General features: G+C 42.6%; 1 protein-coding gene across 2 annotated transcripts in view; it reads left to right on the top strand.

The window, feature by feature from the left end:
* Positions 1 to 23,695, top strand: part of FGGY (FGGY carbohydrate kinase domain containing) — a 281,489-nt gene that overhangs the window by 54,748 nt on the left and 203,046 nt on the right. For both annotated transcript variants that reach the window (XM_048946340.1, XM_048946341.1), the window contains exon 3: positions 22,567 to 22,631. The gene's annotated coding sequence lies outside the window, so the exon portion shown is untranslated. The remainder of the gene's footprint in view (positions 1 to 22,566; positions 22,632 to 23,695) is intronic.

Genomic DNA, 23,695 nt, shown 5'->3' with positions numbered 1-23,695 from the left:
GGGTCTTCTAAGGCCTTGGGAAAGCAGCTGCTTTTCCTCTGCTGGGAAAACAACACATAGGTGGTGGGATTCAGCCAAAGGCTGTGAGTCCAGTGAAGGAGCTCAGAGGCTGATCTAACAGACAGGCTGAGAACAAGATGCAGGATTCCCAAGGAACAGAAGATTTATTTGGATTCCCTCTCTGAGTAGTTGAGAGCTTTTCTCCCAAGGCTCGGGGTAGCAGCAGAGCCTCTTCTCTCCTGAGCTGAATGAGGGCTAATGATTTCTTGTGTTGAATAGTTTTGATTGCTCTGCTTATTTTGATAATTTGCTTAAGTCTCTCAAAGCAACTGTAATTTAATCAAGCTAGCAGTGGTAGTCACTTGCCTGGACAGCAGCGAGACCATTCATCCCACAGTGGTGCAGGCAGCTGGCTGGTCCTGGCCATGTGCATCTGCTGAGAGCAGAGCAGATCCTGTGGGGAATGAATTACTGCCTCCAGCACATCACGCATCCATTCATTTTCATTTTGTGCCACCTATCCCAGAAATGGTGGGCATAGGTTGATAGCCACTGCAGTCAGAGCCTACAGACAGTGACCCACATCCTGATAATAAGCAGGGACAAAACCATGCCATTACTTCATTACTTTTGAGTCGATAGAAGAGCAAGATGTGGTGTGCCATTCAGGTAACCTGGCCAGGCATGCACACAACATCCTGCCACTGGTCAGTGTTACTTGTTTCCCTTGGAGGCACTTTCAGCTCCAGGTTCCAAAAGCTGCTGCAGCCAATTGACACTGTTTGTATTTGTCATTACAATGAGTTTTTATATCCTGTGTTCACTTAGCCTTCCTGATCTGCATGGACCTTTTCAGTAAACTACCACTTACAGCCTCTCGGGAGGCTGTAACAAATTTTTCTGATCAGAAAAAGCTTTTCTCACTCAGATGCTGTGTTTGCCTTGTGGCTCGGCTTGACAGGTGTCCCTGACCAACTCTGCCTGTGCTTCTCTGGGTGACTTGAAACACTTGAACTTTGTGGGATCATAGAATGGCTTGGGTTGGAAGGGATCTCAACGATCACGAAGATCCAACCCCCCTGCCACATGCAGGGACATCGACCTCCATCCCCAATGCTAGACCAGGCTGCCCAGGGCCCCATCCGACCTGGCCTTGAACACCTCCAGGGATGGGATATCCACAATCTCACTGTGCAGCCTGTTCCAGCACCTCCCACTGTCTCTATAAAGAACTTCCCCCTGACGTCCAACCTAAATAAATATTCCCTCCCTCTTAGAGCCTTTTGTTACCCTACTTGAGAGGCAGAGCAGGGCTTGAAGTCATGCAGGTACTGAAGCACTTGCCATCTTTGGGAATGAGGAGTTCTTACTTTGCAGTACTGGTAATGTGGTGGTGTAGAGATGGCTGGTGTGTGAGTGTTGAATTGTTTGGTTGGCATAAGAAATGAAGTTTCAAAACTTCCCGCAACTATTTGGCCTGGCAAATCTCAGGGAAGTTACTGTTTCCACCCTGATTGCAAGAGCTCCTTTTGTTTTGTTGTACTATATTGTCTATCTGACTGTGCACTGAAGCAATTTCTTAACCCCTGCTGGCCTCATCTGGCCCCATCCTGACAGATGTGAAGGAGCACAGGTAGATAATGGAAATTTTTTTCCCTGGTATTGACAGTGAGGTGCAAGTACCAGGTCTCCGTAGAGATATTTCATGCCTGACGGTTGCATCATGCTTGGTGACCTTCAAACTCTTGCTTGTGTGGAGGCTGTGAGGACCTTTTGATTTACAGCACTGCTATTTAAGTGGTTGTACACCTTGGCAAGGGCCAAATTACTATTTCAGTTCAAGTCTGTGGGTGATGAGTGAAGAGACACATTTTGCACTCCTGTCACACGGCTAAAAGATTTATTTATTTTTGAATGTTGCAGATTTCATTTGAAGTTAAAAAAAAAAAAAAAAGACTATTGCCTAAAGAAGAAAATGCCTTGATGAAACATTTCTTTATTTCTTGCTTTATTTCTCATTTCTTGGGAGCTGCATTGTGAGGGAACCTATGTTCTAGCTTTGCCTCCAACTTCTGATTGTTCTGGGCCTTTCTCTCCACATTAGTCATTCCTGGCTCTTGCTTGGGTTTGTTCCAGTACCCTTCTCTTCATCTTCACTTAAAAAAAAAAATAAAATCTTTCCTTTGCATCTTTACTCTCTTTTCCCTTGGCAGGAAACAAAAGGGAGGCACTGCTTGTGGAAAAATAACCACTTTGAAACCTATGAACACAAAATGAGGCTGAGAGAATCAAATGCGTTTCTGGAGGTGCTGGTGTAGAGATGGAGAGATAGTGGATGTTTTGGGGGCACCTGCACTGCTCCTGGGCTGGAGAAGCAGAAGTGAAAGACAAGACAGCTGTGGAGGAGCAGAATTCATTTCCAGCCCTCGCTGTCTGCACTCTTTGCCCTTCTTGGACGATGAACAAGCAGGTGCCTGCCCGTTCATTGCAGTGAATGTTGCACAAGAAGCTGTAGGCTGGTGGAAAGACTCCAGGGAGCCAGCTTCAGCCTACGGACAGTAGGTTTGACTCCCTGAGTCTAGACACTCTCCCAGGCACTACGTCAGCAATAATTTGTCAGTCTCTATTTTCCAGTGGCATGGTTATTATTTACTAGTGCTGAGATTCTCCTTATCCTCTTCCTTGCTCTTATCATACAGGGTCCACTTTGAGCAGAGGCTACCAGAGATAGAAGTTCCATGCTTTTTTTTTGTGATAGTAGTGATACTGATTACTCCCTAGCAAAGGTGAAGGCACTGAACACAGCTGCATATCTAAGGCCCACAGAGAGGCAAGGAAAAGACCTTTTTTGAATGTTTTGTGAATTTCCACTTCCAAATGATGACCCAAGAGCCTCAGATATTTTAATAAGATTTGTGCATATTCAGATACGTGTATCGGGTTTGGGAATAAAGGTATGACCATATGTTATTGTGACATAAAGAAAAAATTCTTCAGTCTCAAAACCACTGATGCTATGACTGTCACGACTGCAAATTTTTACACCACAGATCTTCAACTTTCAGATACTGTGGCTTGAGCAAAATCACACACTTTTCCTGGGGACATTAAATGCAACCCATCTTTAAACATTAAATTAGATGCCTAACATAAGAGGGCAACGTCTCTGGATCCCTTATATAGTAAACCAAAAGCTGCCTTTGCAGAAGCTTTTCAAGCTAGCTTCTGGTCTGACCCTCTGTCAGGGTTTTCTTGCTGGAGAGGAGGTCTGGATTAGGTAGAAGGACATTTTAAAGTAAAGCCTTGTGAAAACTCCCTTTTTACTTCCTCCTTTCTTTTTGCAACTGGGATTAAAAGTTTCAAGTGCTGACGTTTTGCACCCCAATTTCTGGACTCTGTTGCTCTCCAACAACATTACATCAAGTCTCCAAAACACAGATAGAAGGTGATTGAACAACGGCGTGTGTTAAGGGTCTGAGAAGAAGTAAGCTACATCTACAAATACAGACTTCTTAGAATGTTTTTTATACAGTGCTTGGTTTTATAATATGCAGCAGGATAATACAAGTTTTGCAAGACTTGTCTTTAATGTTTTGGATCCACTCCCAATACTGAAAGGGCATTAAACTGTGCAACTTGCTGGTTTCGGGGAGAGGGGGGGGAAGAGAAACCCATGGAAAAATAAATCTTTAACTCAGAAGAAAAATCAAGGAACTCTCTTAAACTCTGAGGATCAATGTTGTTTTATTATTAAACCACTGTGCTGTTGTTCCCATGGAAACAAAGAAACAAATATTTGGAGCTCTGTAACACCTTCCACCAAAATTCCAGTAAAAATGTTTTGGAAAGCGTTTCTGTCAATGTGAGCCCTCCTGTTCTCTGAATGAAAGCTTTGTGCAGCCGTCTTGAACTCCTGCACAGGCGACAAGGTGAAACTGTGCACTCAACCTCACGAACATTACTTGTCTTTACAATTCTTTACAAAGAATTAATTGCATCAGGAGCTCTTTGCCCAGTACAAACCATAAGTGTGAGGCTCCAGGAAAACCCAAATGAAATGTGTGACAGCAGTGACATTTGGACATTTGCTATTGGTTTGGGTCTATTTTTTTCTCAATCCATCATTTTGTACAGATCAATCCTAGCAACGTGCCAAACGATTTCCCCTTGAACTCAGAATGATCTGTTCAGAGATGGAAGAAAACAAAGGATGAAATACACCTGAAATTTTGGCAAAAAAATCATATTTACTTTGTTCAGATAATATGATCCATCTTTTCATTACCATTGGGAAGAAATCTTTCCATGCTGCCAGATAGCTTTTACTTGAGGCACCCCATCTGTTTATATTTGGTGTTTGGGGTGAGGGAAGGAAATCTGATTAAACTTAGCAAGTACTCTTTCTTTTTTTTTTAATAATTAAAATGGTGCTGTTGTCTTCTCTCTGTCTGCATCAATGCTTTCATCTGCAGGTCGACTGCCATATTTTAACAGTTTAACCACCAGCAAGTTTTCTTGTTACCTTAATATCTAAACAAGGAGTTTTGTCCAAACAAGATATGATAAAATATACAGACTTTGGTTTTCTGTGTTGAATATTTTAGTGAATGTAAGGTCAAAACTGCAATTAAATATCTCACCACTGGGAAAAGCATCATACTTCTCATTTCCAGTGTGAAAACAAGTCAGTGATGTCTCATGAAGTACAAGCCCATTTTGCAACCTTTCCCTTGCTGGAAGCAGACATCACTTTTTTCTTATCTACCCACTTAACCTGTTTTCACACCACTGATAGACATTTAATATCTCAGAAATCTCTTCTGCTCTGGTAAATATCTTTGAAATCTGCTAGTTGGTTCAAAAGCGATTAAGGATTGGTGAGGGAACGTACACATGCACGTAATGCTTTTGCACATTAGGCTGATAAGTTTCTGATATATGAGGAGACATCGTGATGAATTTGGCTCTCTTCTAAACTCAAGCTCATTGTGCCACGTTTACTGTGTAATTCTGCCCATGCAAGGATGCTGAAGCCCTGCAAACATGCAGTAAAACAAATACAGTTGTCTAAAACTGTATAAATTCGAATGGATTTTTTCTCCTATTTCCTTCCCTAATGAATGTTGACAGCATTGTCCAGAAACTGTTCAGAGTTGGAAGGTTTAAATTGTAACCAGCTCTAAAATCACTCTTTTCAAATTACAGGCAGGGTCGACTGCAGCAGCATAGGGAACCTTCCTCTGCTGTAGGGTGAATGAACGCTTGGGATGCCTTTGATGGACCACACAACTGTAATACCTTTCAGTATTATCAAATAATAACTCAGAAGCCCTTGAGCCATATGCTATTTGAACTGAAGTCAGAGGGCATACTCAGCATGTGGCTTGTGGCCCTGGAATATATCATGATGGGTGGAATATACTTAAATGGGAGGCTAGGAGGTAGTGCTTCTTATTTTTAAAATCCTGCTTAAGATAATTAAAGTAGTGTAGAGCAGAAGGAAGTCCTTTGCTTAGGCTAGTGGTTATCTGCATATCATGGCCTAGCATGTCTCCTGTCTCAAAGGAGTATGTAATTCAAGAAGTGTCCCCATGAAAGGGAGAAGCAGCTTTTGTTCTCAGAGCCCAGCGTTGTCGTGATTGAGGCCACATGTGCCTTTATGGTCCCTAATCAGTGTGAGGCTGATTCCTATTTCGTTCCTCTCAACCACTGTTATTCCAGCTTTATGCTATTGTAAGTTTGCCTGTTCTCATCAAGTTGTACCGGAGTGACTCGACACGTCAGGCTCTAGGTATATAGATACCAATACTCCATCTAATGGCCTTTTACTGCCTTATACAAGGGAATATTTTTCTGGATGTTTGCAGTAACTGTGCCTTGAGCACTGGCTTGAGCTAGAAGCTTATGCAGCAAAGCTACAATACTTTAAAATAACAGTTTGGGCTTTGAAGAAATATGTGAAGAGGGAAGGCTTTTTGAACCAAAGGTAATCTGCATGTTTTGAACACGTTGCAGAACTGTGAAGGATGACCACCCATCACTGAGAGGGACTCTAAGGGCTCCCATCTTCTCCTAAATGAAGATCCTGCTGCAATTGCAGAATTGCTAGAGGAGACTCTCAGCTGATCGAGATGTCTGTGTATTGATGCTTTAAACTATAGCTTGTCTTTCAGAAATGTTAATTTTTCTAGACAACACAGCTCTTATTATTTCCAGTATAGTTCAGCTTTTTAAAAATTTATCTAATAATTGATAATCATTTATTTCTTGTGAATGAATCACTGTTTTATCAGACATTAAGGATGAATTTATAATGCTTAAAAATAACAAGTCTAATAGCAAGAGTACTTACCCAGGCTGTCGGAAAGCTGAGTTCTAGTCCTTTTTCTCCAGAGGGAACTGAAGCATCCTATCTCCAGCTTCCGGGAATGGTCTTAACCACTGCATTTTAGGACTGGCTTTTCATTTTCAAGAGAGAGAACATCGTGTTTTCTGGATTGCTCTCTGGAACTGGTCTCTTGCCCTTGTGGAGCATGTCAAGTTCATAAGGCGGCTGATTTATAGGTCGTTCTCTCTGGCTGGCTTGGTGCTTGTTGAGGTTCTTCAAGAACAAGAAGGGGCCTACAAGCAGAAGGGGCTTACTGGTGCTCTAGCCCGGAATATTCTGTACTGCCTGCTTGGGAAACTGGTCCAGATGTACTTTCTGCATGTATTTTGATTCAGAGGCAAGCAGCCAATTGTCAGTTGTTTGCTCCACTGAATTTAAAAGATGAATTTGTCTGCCAAGGAGTTTTTTCCCAAGTCTTCATAGTACTAACATGAACTAAAATAATGCACTCCACAGTTGCTGTTATTAAACCCAGCATGACTGTATTTCAGCCAATGTATTTGTATTTAAACCAATGAACTAATGACCAAATCCACAACTTCTAATTGCAAGCAGTACATGATGTTGTAAACATCACGCAGATGGCCGTGCTACTCTGCTAACTTCCAATCAAGAAAAACAAACCAAAAAATTTATTGGTCACTTCACCCTGTCTGTGTACCACCCTGACATCATTAATGTGTATTTGTTGACTGGAGGAAGGCACTAGAATATTCCTCTCTGCACTTTGCCTTCAATTATGGTGATCATTTGGAATTTGGTGTTGGCTACAGAATTCGTTGAACCTGAACATGTCATTTTAGGGGAAAAAAAGAGTAGCTAGAAGTAGTAAAAATTATTATTCCTTCTCTGGCCTAAGTTACTCACCTAGCAACAGTCCTAAACGCTGTCTGCTGGGCCTAAACTGATGCTTCTGTCTGGTCATTTGCCTGTTAGAGAACATACAAATACTTTTATTCTTTCAAGGATGCTTGTAGGATCTTTGTTGTTTGATTTTGATGAAGTCAGAATTTCTCCCAGCTAATGCTTTTCCTGGTCTGATCCAACTGATAAAAAAGCATATGGCTAACTATAGGAGCCTGAGTATTACCAGTAAGTGCAATATGATTCCTCTTGTACCAAAAGTTAAGGGATCATGAATATTTTGGTGGATCATAGAATCACAGAATGGCCTGGGTTGAAAAGGACCTCAAAGATAATCTAATTTCAACTCCCCTGCTATGTGCCAACCAGCAGACCTGGCTGCCCAGAGCCACATCCAGCCTGGCCTTGGATGCCTCCAGGGATGGGGCATCCACAACCTCCCTGGGCAACCTGTTCCAGTGCTTCACCACCCTCTGTGTGAAAAACTTCCTCCCAGTATCTAACCTAAACCTCCCCTGTCTCAGTTTAAAACCATTCCTCCTTGTCCTATCACTGTCCACACTCACAGATCCTTATGACCTAGTTAGTGCTTTAATATGACTTTTTGTTTGGACAAGTCCTCCCCTATGGCATCTCTTATTCCAAATATAGTGCAGTTGCACTGCTTTCTTTTTTTCCTGAAGTGGAGAGTTAGGCAAAGAAAAAGCAAGCAGTGGCACGTAGGAGGAGAAGTGATGCTAGAGCGAGCAGGGCAGCTCTGAAAGCCAGGCCACCTACACAGGGGTCAGAACCACTGCAGGAGTGCAAGGAAGAAGATACGACACGAGCTGTAAGTGTTGCGCTGAAATATCCCTTCCTAAAATGTGCTTTCAGATTTTGAAAGTCTGTTTTAGTTATTTGTTATGCAGCACCTGAAACACTGAACACTGACCTCTGAGTGGGACTTCTATGATGTAAACAGTGAAAAACATGGAGAGAAAAAAGCTTCCGGGACAAAACGTGAGATTCCCTGTATTAATGACATTGCAAGGCACAGGAGTCTGAGTACATGTTTGACAGTCCGTTATTGTAACCACTGAAACCTTAAAAGTCCAATTAAAACCTCATAAAGAGTAACTCAGTGATGTTTGCATATGTAAAATAAAATGCTTCGTGGCTCAGCTTTATGAGCATGTATGGACTCTAAGAATTCCGAAAACTTTTGTGTATTTTTATAAATGTCATGAACTCAAAATTATTTAGCAAATTTTGCCACGTTTTTTCTCCACAGGCTTTCACCATTGCTTACAGCCCAAACCACAAATAAAGTATTAAAATTATTGATGTGAGCTAAGCAGGAGAGCCCTTGCCAAAAATAGCAGTGTTCACTCAGGCTCATTCTATGTAGCACTGGAAAAATTATTCCCAAGCTACAGCAAAGATCACATTTTTTCCTTTCTTCACTAATAGCAAAAATATTACCTTTCAAGTGGTCTGTTATTCCTGCAGCTGGGGGATAAGCAGGTTGGATGAAGCTTAAGGTAGCTAAATGAGCAGGGCTTGCTGATGCAGCCTCCTGCTAATACAGGGAGTGATTTACGAAGCTCTGCTCTCGTGGTACCTTCCTAGCCCGTATTTGTGCCTTCAAGATGATGGCAGAATGAGCCAAGCAGGCAAATGAAACCCTATGTTTGATCTAGCTGAGCTCTGGAAGAATTGCTTTTGGTTCTTGCCACTTTAATGAAGGGCATGGGAGAAGTTTTAGTACATGATTGTGCTCTCATGTGCTGAAATGTGTCAGCATCCTTTTGGGCAGATTCAGCCCAGTAACGGAAAGGTACTTCATTCCTAAATGTATATCTCATGTGCTGCACTCTCTTACAGCTGCTGCCCTTGGTTTGGAAGGCCTTGTTCCCCTGCATCAGCACACAGGAGGCCCTGTTCCTCCATGTACACACAGCACATCATGTTCATTGCTGTGTCTTTCAAGGCTCCAGAAGTGAAGTAGCTGTTTTATGGGGTTCCAACTGCAACCCTGGGAATGGTAGTGAGTTGTTCATGGTCCCAGGGTGTCGCTGCCATTAGGGAAACCTCACCAGTGCTGCTGCTGGGGGAAGACAGGAGACTTTGAAAGAGAGGACTTTACAGAGAAATAGAATCGATCCAGTAAAGTGCTGACAAAGAAGGTGACACACGTAGAATAGTGTTTTCTAAAAAGAAACTGGTGATCCCAAGGTATGTTACACTGTTGAGGGGCAAAGAATGAGTAATGTCCAGTTTGCTAAGTTTCATTCCATAGATGCAACTTTAATTGCACTTTTCTATTTCCTCTGATCAGTGAGAGTTCGCTTTTGAGCTCGTCAGTGCTGTTTTCTGCACTGAGATCAACCATGGCATGGAGGTTCCATATCAGTTCCTAACTGATGCCCAGGTTTATCTTTTGGCACATCTGTAACTACCTCCCTGTCTGCAGTACAAGATGAGTGCAACTATTTCTAATCTTTATGATGATTTGAAGGGCTAAGTTTCTTGGTGTAAGAAGGCAGAGTTTTGAGGTATTAACATAGACTATATACATATATACAAAGAATGACTGCTGTCAGTTTTAAGACCCATCCTTGTGTCTGTGCTTCAGGTATAAAATGATCACGAGCAAAAATGAGAAAGAAACCTGCAAAGTAGCAAAAAAATGCCCGGGGAGAGCAAGTAAAGGGTGGGGGCTCCAGTGGCCACACATTGAGAGCAAAAGGGAAGGATGCAGGTGTGGGGCTGGGAGAGGGAAAAGCTTAATGAGCTGAGAGACCACTGGCAATAAGGGTGAAACAAAAATGTAAGTCTGGGAGAGATGTGTGCCTTCAAATCCCACTGCTAAATAATACAGAAAGAAACACATGCACATTGTTGTAGGAGTTTTTCTCATTAGATCAGAAGGACAACATCACAGCAATCTGTTGCTTCTGTAGAAAACACAGCATCCAAGAGGAGGAGGAGACACATGTGGGCAGCCAGAAAGCTCTTGAAAAACAACTGAGGAGACAGCATGAAGAAAAAACAGCTTATGGGGTGGTGTCAGAGCAGTCCCAATGCAGTCAGAAAGGAATGAGAAGGCAGCTGAGTGGGTGAGGACAGACACCCTGGTGGATGTTGATTGTGGCTCAGCCTCCACGTGTCCTTCCTTGGTGCACCCACTCCTAGGGCTAGGAATAACCTGTGATGCCATGGAATCAGATTGCTCTTTGTAATGGTAAAACTGCTGCTGAGAAACACAGTCTTTGTTTCCTAGTGAATGGCAATGAAACAATAATACATGGGATTTATGGGGCCAAGTTTATTCTTCTTCATAGCAGTGCTTTTTTCCTCTACAAAAGGTTTTCCCTGTGCCATCACAGACTGGGGACCCCATGCACTGCCTGCAGGGCTGACTTACCTTCCTTAAGCTCCAGTGATAGCTGGGCTTAGACACCAAGCATCCTTTATATTAAATAATCACTACAGGAGCTGATGGTAGTATAGAGTTACGTCCACACGTTAATAACTTTCACCCCGACAACTCAGTAGAGTTTCAGCATTTGTCAGCTTCCTGTTGTGAAGATTATCCTCAAGGACCGTGGAGAAAAATAAATCTAGGGTCTGCTAAACTGCGTATTCCAGAGGGGACATCGATCTTAAAATGTAAATGACTTCCAGAAAGTAGAGTAACTTCAGTCTTGTTTAATTCTTGATACATCCATTAAAAAAAAAACTTTGTTCAAGCTCACATTAAATTACATTTTTCCATGAAGAAACTGGACAGGAATATTGGATGAAAAAGATATATTTTTCTTTCCTTATTTGTCTATTAGAGAGTTTGTAGGGAGAGGACAGAATTGTTCAGAATCAGTGGTACTGTGCTGCCTCGGCTACAGAGCAAGTACTCAGATGTCTGCATAACTAGTGCATTATGAAAAGCAGACAGAGAGGTCAGGCCAACTTCCACACCCCAGGTTTGCTGTTAGATTAATTCTCTCTTTGACTTGTATGCTTGACACTTTCCTTATGACTGCATGGTACTGAGGATAGCTCTGCAACTCCAGGTGTCTGAATTCTGTGCTGTTTGTAGAGTCCTGTCTCAGAGAGCAATCTTCTTAAAAACCTGAGAAGCAGTTGCTCTAAAGGGTAGTGAAATGTCAAAGGAGAACAAAGAGATGTGCTTTTATTTTGGTGCTGAAATTCCTTGCCTGTGCTCTCCGCAGGGCTGCAGTACCTGAACTTGGGGGTTTGCTGTAGGCTTATTGAAGGCGAGAAAAAAGAAACCCACAGAAAAAAATAGTCAAATCTTTCTGTGTGTTTTCTTTTAGCAGCAGACACCTGTCTGGGGTAATGCTTCATTGCACACATTCATGAGAAGTAGGAAAGCTGCCCTGTTTAGTTCGACTTCATTAGTGGCAGACCAACTGTTCAAAAGGAGCACAAAGTTTCTTTTATCTTTGCCAGCTCCAAACAGGTAAAAATATTAACTTGGTAAAATCCATATAATCTTTAAGGCTTTCAATCACAGCAGCAAATACTACTGTACCCCAGCTCCTGCTTTTACTGAATGGTATTGTAAGCACCTTAATTATAGTGCGTGATGTCTGATGGGCCACGGAAAAGGTCGTCTTCCAAAGAACATGATAACAAGGGTGGAGCAGTACTGCTTGGTTTTTTAACTGTTGGGAAACAAGGAGCTTTGCAGAGAAGATTAATAGTAAACAGTGTTAATCTAAATATATCTCACATATAAAATATCACATTCTTTCAGGCTTGTCTTCTCAGGGGGTGCTGCTGGCACTGTGGGGATAGCTGCACAAGGACGTGTTCCTCCTGCTTGGCTCACAGCTAAAAGTGAGGAAGGCTTTGTTGTCACAGCACTACAAAGAGGGCTCGCACTCGCACTGCTTTTAGCTGTTGAGTTCAGGGCTTCCAGGTTGGGATCTAGTTCAAGGGCAGAGAAGTGAACAGGAACAAACGCAGTGACTTCATGGTGCTCTGAGCAAATTCTTCACGCCGCTGCAAAACAGAAGAATCAGACCTGGGCCTTACAGATGGATTAGTCTCTCATTATAGCCCGTGTCTGCCTCTGTATATATTTAATTATTTTCATAGGTCAGATCAAATAGAAGTTGGAGCCAGTCCATTTTTAAAGTCTTAGCTGAACTCAGTACAGCAAAGCATCTGGCAGGACAATTTCATTTCTGACTCCCACTGTTAATGGCACGGCTTTGGGCCTTTGGGTAGGCAGGCTATCCTTATCGCCTTGGCAGGCTTCCAGTTCCAAATAATAATCCATTAATGTCTGCCCCGCTGGCATTCTTGCCAAATACAAGGGATATCTTTTAAATAAACATTGGCAGTTCCCAGTCGGAGGAAAGAGAAAGGGAGTAGAGGAAAAACAATCCTTGACATTTCGGTGACTTTGCAGGGCTAGCTGACACCTGGTACCACCCTTATCTGCGAGTGTTTATGCAGAGCTGCAAAACACAGCTTCTCATGTTGGCTCCTTTGCTGTCTTTAAATAGAACTGGACAGACTTATAATGATAGGAGTAACTTTCTTGGACAGGCACTCTTTTCTTTGCCTTTTTTTCCAGGCTAGGGAGACCCTGTGTTAATACTAACATCCGTGCTCCTGTTTTCCTCTGAAGTTCAGCAAGCACAGTGTAGCAACCTTGTTTGTCTCATATAGTTTTCTTTCCCAGTGGATTAGATACACTGCAGCTTTACTTTCATGGGGGCATTTTTCCGCCCAACTTTCTTATCACTTCAACCAACAAATCCAACAGCCACATTGATCTGCTGGGAATCAGGGCCACCAGAGCTCACTCCATTCTTGCCGTTTCTTGGGAAGTGCCTTTTCTCTTTGTTTGCACCGTTTTGCTTTCTTTCTGTACAGCTGAACTCTCATGATAGCTTGAGGTTTATTTTTCCAGCTGTTACATTTTGCTTACTAGCAATAAAATTACTTGTTTGGATATTGGACTGTATCAATAAATGAGCTGTCTAGATTTTATTTTTGCAGTCCAGTTAAGATGTGGAGTAGGATTCATTCTTTCAGAATGTGACGGGAGACAGTAAGATATTTATTGTTCAAAAAACAACATAGGGTCAAATGTAGAGTTTGCAGAACGTGCCTTTGAATGAATCCTCATTTAGGGGCACTTAGCTTTGATGTCTCAGTACATCCCTTTCTGAAGTAGGGTAGCATATAAATATTTGAATGTGTTTTCAACAAAGATAACTTAATCACCATCACTGGGAACTTGTGTGTCTCCTAATTAAGATGCAACCAATCTGAATGTCCTCAAACCAATCTTTGCTTTATTTGTAGTTTGGTTTATTGCTCCACCCCTACCCAGCCTGTATATGGTAAACCTTCTGCTATTTCCTGCACAGTTATTTAATGCTGGAGCCAAGCTACTTGCAGTTCCTGAAGCATAACCAAGTAAAGCAAATGTGGTTAGAATGGATTTGACTGGAAACATTCCTAAAAGATAGCAGATCTCATCCCAAGTGCATACTGGTCCACCTACAGTAGAAACAAAACATCATTACCTCTTCACTCTGTAGGCTGTGTCCTGGCTTAAGGACCTCTCGTAATAGTCTGCACTTGAAAAGAATTGTGAAGAAATGTTCAGTCCAAATGCTTGTGGCTCTTTCAGAAGCAAACTATAATTGAAAATACTGTTAAGCATCTTTGCAGTGGAAGTTATCCCCCTTAGTTGTTGAAATACAGCAGAAGTTCAAAAAGGAGACAAGGAAAGAAGCGTGTAATACTGGGAGAGTGCTTAAAATAGGCAGATGCATATTAAACAAATGTAGGTCCCTAAAGTGGATTAAGGTGACACATCTATTGCTTTTATTGTTTTATTAGTCTCTCCAAACACTCACTGCTGGAACATGTAATGTCTCTAATTTTGCTGGCCAAGAAGATGCTAAGTGCAAGTGTGCTCAGGTAGGGAGGAAAGAGGCAGCTGCAGCTGCTGTGTAGGCTAATAAAACACTTTGACAGGCATATTTACTAGGGAAGAATGCTCCTTAGTAGCATCCATTTGAATCCAAACCTGAAGCTGTTAACTGAGCTCAGGTCAGTCTATCAGAGTCGTCTCCTGTGGGAAAAACAGTGTTGTTAGCCCCTGTAAGTGTGAGGATGCAGGGTGAACAGACAGCACTGCTGCTTTTAGTGGGGAGCTGCTGGTTTGTGCCACGTGAGGTCTGTATTCTACTTTACTGAAAGCAATCCTTCTAAAAAGCGCTGCAGAGTGCTCCAGTGGAGCACTGCAAAGCTGCTGCTGGCACGTGCCTCTCTTGGATGATAAAGCAGAGTGGCACAAAGAATATGTGGCATCGTTTGCTAAAGAAACACCTGTGTTTTCCCACCAGCAATTTGCCAACCTGTTCTTCAGTTTCAAGCAAATAAGCAAAACGGAGGTGCTGATAATAAAAAAATCCTGTTTTGAGAAAATAGGAAACTGAACGCAGAGCCATGCTGAGGCCCAATTTGTGTCTCCAACTGTGGTGCCTTCATCTCTACCCAGGTGCTGATGGCAGCAGAGGTGAAATGCTTATTAAACACTGGGGAATGCACCTAGGAATTAATCTCAAGGAATAATATCAGCGGCAACTCTGGCTTCTGTAACTCTTCTGCTCACAGAGTTAATTGTTCAAACAAGGCGTGCAGTATGGAGACACTTTGCTTCAGGCCTTGCTCATTTAGAGACTTAAGTATTTTCTAACCCAGATTTCAAGAACAACAGTGTGTAACTGTGCTGGAACAAATGCTATTTTTAAGTTTCCTGTGGTTTGAGAAATTTTCAGATTTCTCTGTCTGAAGGATTGAGGGATCCAGAAAATGAGTTCTGAGTTTCTGGTATAAACACTGACTGAATTCATAAATGAATCGTCACCGATTTTCTGGATTGCAGTAGGTGAAAGAGGCTTAAAGATTTCAAGCTCTGCTAATGTCACTCCAGAGCAGCTCCAGCAATTTCAAGCTTTCATTAAATATTCTTTAACTTACTTCAGGAAAATCCCTCTGCTACTACAAAACAAGTTTTTCCACTCTTACAAGCCATGACCCATACGGAAGCAGCCCACGCTGATAACCTGTTGCATAACTGATACCGAGTCGGTCTGCAGTGAGAGAGGCTCTGCACCTGCTGACCTGCCCAGTCTGAGCAATGTGAGCTGCCACATCCTCTGCCATTCATTGCTTGTGCATCGTTTTCGGTGCAAGCAAAGGCAACTCACATGCCGATGTCTGTATGTATCTGTGAATGTCTTGATGCAGGAAGACACTTGTCCATCTTTCTGCAGAATCCATAACCGTAACATCACAGAATTGTTTGAGTTGGAAGGGACCTTTAGAGGTCATCTGTTCCAACTCCTCTTCAATGAATATCCTGGGCTGCATTAAAAGAGAAGTGGCCAGCAAGAGAGGAAGGTGATTGTCCCCCTCTACTTGGCTTTTGAGAGGCCCCATCTGGAGTACCTCGTCCAGGCCTGGAGCTCCCAGAACAAGAAAGATACAGAGCTTTTGGAGCGGGTCCAGAGGAGGGCCACTAAGATAATCAGAGGGCTGGAGCACCTCTCCTGTGAAGAAAGGTTGAGGGAACTGGGCTTGTTTAACTCGGAGAAAAGAAGGCTCCAGGGAGACCTCATTGTGGCCTTCCAGTACTTCAATGGCTCTCCCTTCAAGTATTAGCAGGAGGGGGAATGGCTGTTTACGAGGGCGGATAGTGATAGGACAAGGGGGAATGGTTTTAAACTGAGACAGGGGAGGTTTAGGTTAGATATTAGGAGGAAGTTTTTCACTCAGAGGGTGTGAACAGGTTGCCCAAGGAGGTTGTGGATGCCCCATCCCTGGAGGCATCCATGGCCAGGCTGGATGTGGCTCTGGGCAGCCTGGTCTGCTGGTTGGCGACCTGCACATAGCAGGAGGTTGAAACTGATGATCATTGTGGTCCTTTTCAACCCATTCTATGATTCTGTGATGATTCTATGAACAAAGACATGTACACCTCGATAAGGCACTCAGAGCCTGGTCCAGCCTCGCCTTGAATGCATTGGCCCAGCTGCCACTTTGTGGTTTTTCTTATGGAAGAATCTGTGGAGCCTCACTGGTTCTCACTGGTAGAGCTGCTTTATCAGACTTGATATAACAGGTACTGAGGCTGCACAGTAAAAATACTTCCAATTTTCCTTATTATAACAGCGTGTGTGTTATTCCTGGATTTGACACAGTCCCTCTGACAGAGCCAGCAGTGCCTATGAGCACATCTTCTTTGTCTCTGCTGTAAATGTGTTCCAAGCTCCATAAATATCAACAGTTATGATTAAATATAAAAGTCACTCAGTGCCAGTACTTCTGTATTGGCATTAAGGGAAAAGAGATAGCAGAAGAGGTAAGAGTTTTGTTTTTGCTGACTGAAACATTGCAGCAGCAGAAATGATGACACTTACAGTAAAGTCACAGTCTACCGAAGAATATAATTCTATCATTGCCTGGAAACTTAGCACTTATGCAGGGATATTTTTCACTCTTGAGGAATATTAAAGTATGTCAGTGAATGAGAATTACTGTGGACATCCAGATCATAGGGCTTATGAATACTTGGTGACCAAAAGACTTCTTTCCAGTGATGCCACTTGCACAGTCCCTAACAAGCTAACAGAATGAAGTTGAACTATATCCCTCAATCCACGTGTCACTGTGTGCCCTCTGCCACTGGGAGTGCCAGGCTTCAGTGGGGCTGTGATGGGAGGCTGCTGCTTGATCTTCTGTAGAACAGTATACATATGTACAATGCTCATGGGTGAGAAACATCACATTTTGTGCCGTACAGTGCACAGATCCTAGAGACAGACTTGACAAATGTGATATGAGAAAGGCACACAAATGAGCAGTTGCATGGCTTAGAAAGTTCTGGTGTGGCTTTACACTGAAAGATGACACATCTGGCATCTGGCTTTTTCACTTTTTATTCCTAACTCAATGTTCTTTTTCCAGGGAAAAAAAAATAAAAGTCAAATTGCCCTAAATTATATGGTTTTGGTATTAGCAGCATACATCTATCTATGACAGTGTAGAAAGTATCACATATACAACCAACAAATTGTGTTGTTGGCCTAAACGAATCTGGAAAGTCTTAAGAACAACCACTGTATAATGTCAGCTTGCCCCAGTATCTGCTTTTGGAAGCCTCATGCTTTTCTTTGAGAGTTATTATGCCAACACAGAGAAAATGAAATGGAAACTAAGAAAGCTATCATTTTCCCTCTTCCCCCCTCTCCTTTCTTTTCCTGTTGGGAGTGTTTCTGTTTGCCTGTATAAAACTTAGCCATTCTAGTACCTAACTGCTAGTCAGGATTGCTTGCCAGCTTGGGAAGTTGCTGTGCAGGCTGCCCCTAAATAGCTCGAGTCCAACTGCAGAGCACCTGCTAGTTTGGGAGACAGTAAAATTCAGGGCAAAGGCTTCCCAAACACAAAGGCTTACTTGTGGAAAAGGTCCTTGTTGATCTTGGATGAAGTTGTAACCACCATTTGATGACTTTAGTGAGGCATTGTATGGTGTACTAAGTCTGTACATGTGTTTCTGTGTGTGAAAAAACAACACCTGAGCTAAACAGAAGAGACCAGAACTGAACCAAGTCTCCTCCTAACGGTCTTTCTTCAGACATATTTTATGGAGCACTCCTGAAAGGACTTTTTGTGTAAGACCATTGGAAGCTCTTTCCAAGGCTGTAGTCAGAAGGAGTGCCAGAGCCTGTGGCCACTGCTCAGTTTGCAGCTGGGATCTCCCAGCTTCCCACTTCAGACACTGATCTGGCCTATAACGGTTGTTAGCCTTGTTGGGATATGGAGGAGCACGAAAAAGGAGGGTTTAGAGAAAAATATTCTTCACTTCCTCAGCCCCTGTTCATGCAACTGCTACCATGCACTGCTGCACCTTTAGCTTTGCACTGTGCCTTCTGTCTGCTGGACTCTTTGAGGCATTTATCCCTTCTCTTGGAGCCAGTTGTGTGTTCTGACTCATTCAGTATTGTGTTTGTGGTTTATTTTATGGGGTGAAACAACTGGGATGACCTTGTGAAGATCAAACCAGAGTACTTTCGTATGGCATATCGTTGCAGTGTTGATTTTCAAATTCACTTAGTGACAATACTGGCATTCATTCGTTCTTTACAGAAATATGCTTATTGTGAAAGGTGGACAGCAACAAGTTTTCATGATAACACAGTGGATCTGCTAATTAGCCTATTCATTTTCAGAAATTTAGTTTAAAGGAGGCAGCTCTGAACTGCCAGGATTCATTGAGCTGTTCCCTGGAAGGCATTGGTGTAATCCAGACCCCACTAGAGTCTGTGAGCATCTTTTTGTTTTGCTGACTTGGTTTCCAGTAAAGGATTATGAAACACTTGGACATCTCTCGGTCGTGCTGACTGGTATCTGGAGGATCTCCTTGCTCCTTTCTTTTTGTGGTTCAGCTGCAGTCTGGCAGAATGATTTTGACTTTCAGAGATAGACAATTTAGTGAGCTGAGGCAAAATTTCAAACAGCGTTGCCCAAAATATTTATGGGGATCAAAGCCATACCACTATCAGATATGTTCTGAATACTTACAGGATCTTTTCAGGAACCACTGCATCTCTTCCCAGCAGCTCTGCAGGGACCGTTGCTTAGGCTGGAGGAGAGCCTGCTCAGCACACAAGTGGGATCTGCCACTAGACAGGGCTGCCTGCTCCATCCATGCGTGCAGGAGCTGGCCAGGAGCCAGTAGTTAATTCTTACCATCCAGGTTACTTACCTTTTTTTAAGCATTTCAGTCAAAAATGAGTTATTTCTTACCATCGTGCAAGGCAGCAACTCTGAACTATGGCCGAGTTTGGGATTTACCACCCCATCACACACATACAATGCCTTTTACGCCAGCCAGGAGCCAGAACAAACAAAGCCACGCATGTAGATGTAAGGCACCCAGGCTCAGGTTGAGGGAAAGCCATGCAGTACACTGATCACACACAGCAAGCTGATCTTTTGCTGCAGTTTTTGTTGAAAACCTGATAGTTAGTGATTCTGAGACGTTCAGTATGGAGCAGGACAGGCAGAACTGACAAACTGGATGACTGCCCGGTGTGCTACAAAAAAGGCAGAGAAAGAGAGAGCCTTTGGTATCATTCAAGAGCTCGACTGTTTTTTTCGGTAGGTATTTTTCCAGTTCACAGCAGGCCATTGACACTAGAAAGTGCAGCAACAGCAACCTCAGTGGTGAAACTGCCAATGTTACAATCAGAGGGAGATAAAGTGAAGTATTTGTTGGAAGGGCAGTACCAGGAAATGGCTGAGACATCACATGACGGAGGATGTGCTCTGTGTAGCACAGGGATGTATTTACTTACAGGCTAGACTTCTACCAGTCTCGACCAAAGGCTCCTTTGGCTATAAGTTATTTGACTTACCTGACCCACTCGCAGTAGGAAGTGATTATGTAGATAGCAAATACCTACCCCACCCTTGGCAGGCAGGCAGACTCTTTGCTAAAATGGTCTAGCTCAGCTTTACAGAACGTAAAATATCCCACCTTCCTTGTGAAACCATCATTTTGAAGACGTTAGAAGCTGCTGCTGTTCCAGTAAACTGTTCCACTTCTTGGCATTCGATCATCGTGGAGAAAGCCTCTCAGACTTACCTCTTACCATCACCTGGAACACAAATCATACATGAAGAATAAGCCTGGAACTTTTCTAAGGTACAAATCACATCTGCCCCGATGATAAAAGCTCCCAGGCCCCCTGGCAGGCAGGGAAGTCACCGGTGATGGAGGATCCTGACAGGAGCTTCACACAGCCATTCATTGAGGTGCTAAATAGAGACTCCAAGAGAATTTTTCCTGGACTTTTTTATTTTCTTGGAATGACAGTTGCAGCTTAGTTAGCATGCATAACACGCTTCGTGGTGATTAATTGTTGTTAATTAATGAACGGGTTTCAAATTTTAAGCAAAGTGCCTGAGACATTCTGTGTAATTTATCATTTTCAACAATCATGTTGCTATTATTGGAATTCCTAACCCTGAATTCTCTTCTGCATAAATAGATGAGATTTCACCAGAATCTGCGGCCTGTACCACAACTGAACATTAGCATAACTCTGTGACTTCTCACCAAAACAAGATTCTGATCTTGCTTACATCAGAATGTCATTGGAAAAGGCCCATGAAAACCAGCAGATTTATGCTGCTGCAGTTAAGAACAGAATCTGGCCCAAAAGAGGTTTTAAAATAAAAGGACTACTTTCAAATTAAAACGATGATGTCCTCCTGTTGGGCTGCAGGAATAGGTGAAGAAAGAAAGGGAAGCAAAGAAGAGCTGTGCCAGGGGAGTCAAGTCTACACAGATAGTTTAATTCAGTTCATGTTTTTGGTGTATGTGAGAATTCAGGTGCTGACACTTCAGATGCTGGGATGGGCTCAAACAGTTCATTCAGCTGGAACTGAAGTGACAATTTCATTTTCTTCAAAGGTCATTTAGCAGAGGTCAGGGAGTAATTCTTCATTTTGTGCCAGAGCAGTGACTGCTGAAGCAGACCTGATCTTTCCGTGTGCGTGGGGCTCATGCATTGCTGCTGGCTTCCCTGCACACCACATGCTTGCTGCCTGGTTTAGATGGGCTTAGCAGAGAACACAGATAAGTTAAAAAGGATTTGTGCTCCTGTTCTCCTGGATCATCGGTCACGTATGGAGAGTGTTGAGGACAATGTGCTGCACTGGGCTCAGCAAAGGATTTTAATGTACAAATGCAGAGATCCATAAAGGACACAGGCGCCCAGCTCTGAGGCTGGGATTCAGAAGCTTTAATTAGGATGCTGCTTTGCCTGCACACTGAGTTGGGGGAATTCAGTGCCTTGTAATGGGGCTCATGTGAGGCGATACTCTAAGCAGGGGGATTGAGCTAGTGAGCTGGAAAAATGCTGAAGAAAAGGATAAATTGCTGCGCTTCAGTAGGCACCTAAACCCTTTTCTTGGATCTGACCCTGAAGCTGAAGTTTTAGTAATATGTCCCAGTCAGCCCGTGTTTACAATTCCACTGAGTTTCCTTAGGGAAATAAATCAAATTAAACTTATTTTCATTTGACCCTGTTATTAAAGTAAAAAGCTGAGCACCAAAGTGTACTGGAGGCCCAGTGTTATACTGGAGCTACACTTCCCTTGTTTCTATTCCATTTATGAATGCCCTTCATCGACTAATCGCTGTTTGGCACAGTATTAAATTTAATCACTGAGCTCCAAAACGTGGTAATGTGTCTACCTACTCCATGGTTCCATTTGGATGGAAATTTTCTATCTCGTTTAAAGACTATTAAAGCCCTGTCTTTCTCGTGCAGAACAAAAGGGCGTTGTTTACTTTGTTTTGCATTATTTTCCTATGCAACAAAAGATGATTATTCTGTCTTCTCAGTGCAGAGATCTTGTGAACAAGTAGACCTCCTCTCTACTTGCTTTTCTTTTCCAGGGTGACGACAAAACAGAGAAATTTCCTTCATGCAGAAACTTGTGGTTGAAATGCACAAAAACAAATGTTATTTATCTAAACCTTCAAGGTTTTCCTAATGAAGGTGTTAATTAAAAAGTGACTGTGAGTGAGGCATAATTGAACGAGGAAACACTGTTACAAGGCACAGCAGCAGTTGTGATGAGAATAATGCACATTTATGATTAAGAATGAATATTTCATGATATGGAAACATTTGTTTCAGTCAAAACCTTTCGACCTCGTAAGACAAATGCAGTAACCCCACAAACATGTATTTGATCCCATTGTTGCCATCACACTGTAACCTATGGGGAACAGCTATTTTGATCCTTACTACTGGGCAGGCTGTAGGCAGGAGAACAGGGCGCTTGCTTTTTGAGAGCCAGCAGCCCAGTCACAGTGGGTTCATTTTCTAAAGACCCATTTATTGAATGACGCAAGGTGCAGATTATGACTCACTCTGCATAGGTTAAGTTTTTAAAAATCAACCTATATTCATCTTTCTGGCACCTACACAGCTGCATAATGCATTTATTATCTCTTGGGTCCCATTAACGCTTTCAGAGGCTTAAAAGTGATCTGCAACACAGCCCTGATGTTCTTATCAAGTGGATTTGATTTGCTTCTCTTATATCAGTGATGAATTAGTGAACAGGGCAGATTTTATTTTCTCTGGTCACGGAGCAGTTCATCAGTCTGGTTTTGGACTTTTCCTCCTTTTCTAATAGCACTCATAAAAACATGTTGTTTGCTGTGGGTGTTTACTGATTCATGGCACTGTGTTTTCCAGGTCTCATCCAGATGAACCAGCTACCCTTCAATCACTGAGTCCTCCAATGGTCTTGCAATGACACTGTAAGTAATCACTGTTGATTATAAACAGCTTTTCAAGCAGAAGTTTGGTGCCAGTCCAGCACATTTTATTAGCTGAAACATTTCCTTGTATTTCCCACTTGTATTGCAACCTACTTTTTATGGTAGATTTAAGAGTATGGGAGCAGTTTTGTTGTGCCTGAAAGGCCTTTAAAAGGACAGAACCACCTCTTCACCCTCTCCACCCATCTCCTTCCCCATCATCCCTCCTTTCAAAAGGAGAACATCAGGAAGTTTGGGGATTCAGATGTGGTTCCTAGACCTGTGTTAATAAGGAAGGTCTACTACACTGCTGGAAATGATGTGCAGCCGCTTGTTCCTGTATTTCATCTCTCCTTCCTCTCAGGAAACCCAGACTTCAAGGGAAGGAAGTCCCCAGATGATCCTTGTACATATCATTAGAAAAAATGGTAGTTGCTTAAGAAGAGGGTGTTTACCTTACATGCACGGCTTCATTTCTGCACCTATCCCTGTACCGTGCATGCTGCAAATAATGATAGCTGTTACAGGGAGCACACTAGGAAATGAAGCCTCTCTTTCTTTAACCCCTTATCTGTAGTTCTAACTCAGCAGAATTATTGTTCCCTGGTAATATGGCTGGAGTAGAGGAGGGACTGTACCTTCTCTTAGTACTGTGGGTAGATGAATACTGCAGAAACCTTTTCTTTTATGTTGAATCAAGCACTGAAATTAATTTACTTCCTCTCTGCTCATAAATACTACATGTCAGCTTTCTGCAAGCCAAGGTATGTCAACATACTTGCAGAGATTCCTATAGAAAGGAAGTGGCAAAACGGCATGTGAGATTATTTACAGCAAATTAATGTGTAAAATGAACGTAGGCCAGGTACTTGTCTGTGTCTTTACTCAGGAAACACATATTATCCTGTGACATTCATGACCTGTCATTTCTAAACTGAAAATGGATGTTGCAGAACACAAGTATGGAACAGACTGGAACCAAGTATAAAAATACATATGCTGTTTTGCAGCTCATAGTAAAACTTACTGAATACTGATGAATAATAGATGCATTTAAAGGAAAT

The sequence above is a fragment of the Lagopus muta genome, chromosome 5, assembly GCF_023343835.1.
Source record: "Lagopus muta isolate bLagMut1 chromosome 5, bLagMut1 primary, whole genome shotgun sequence".
In the NCBI taxonomy this organism is placed as follows: domain Eukaryota; kingdom Metazoa; phylum Chordata; class Aves; order Galliformes; family Phasianidae; genus Lagopus; species Lagopus muta.
This window is presented reverse-complemented; position numbering and strand designations above follow the sequence as displayed.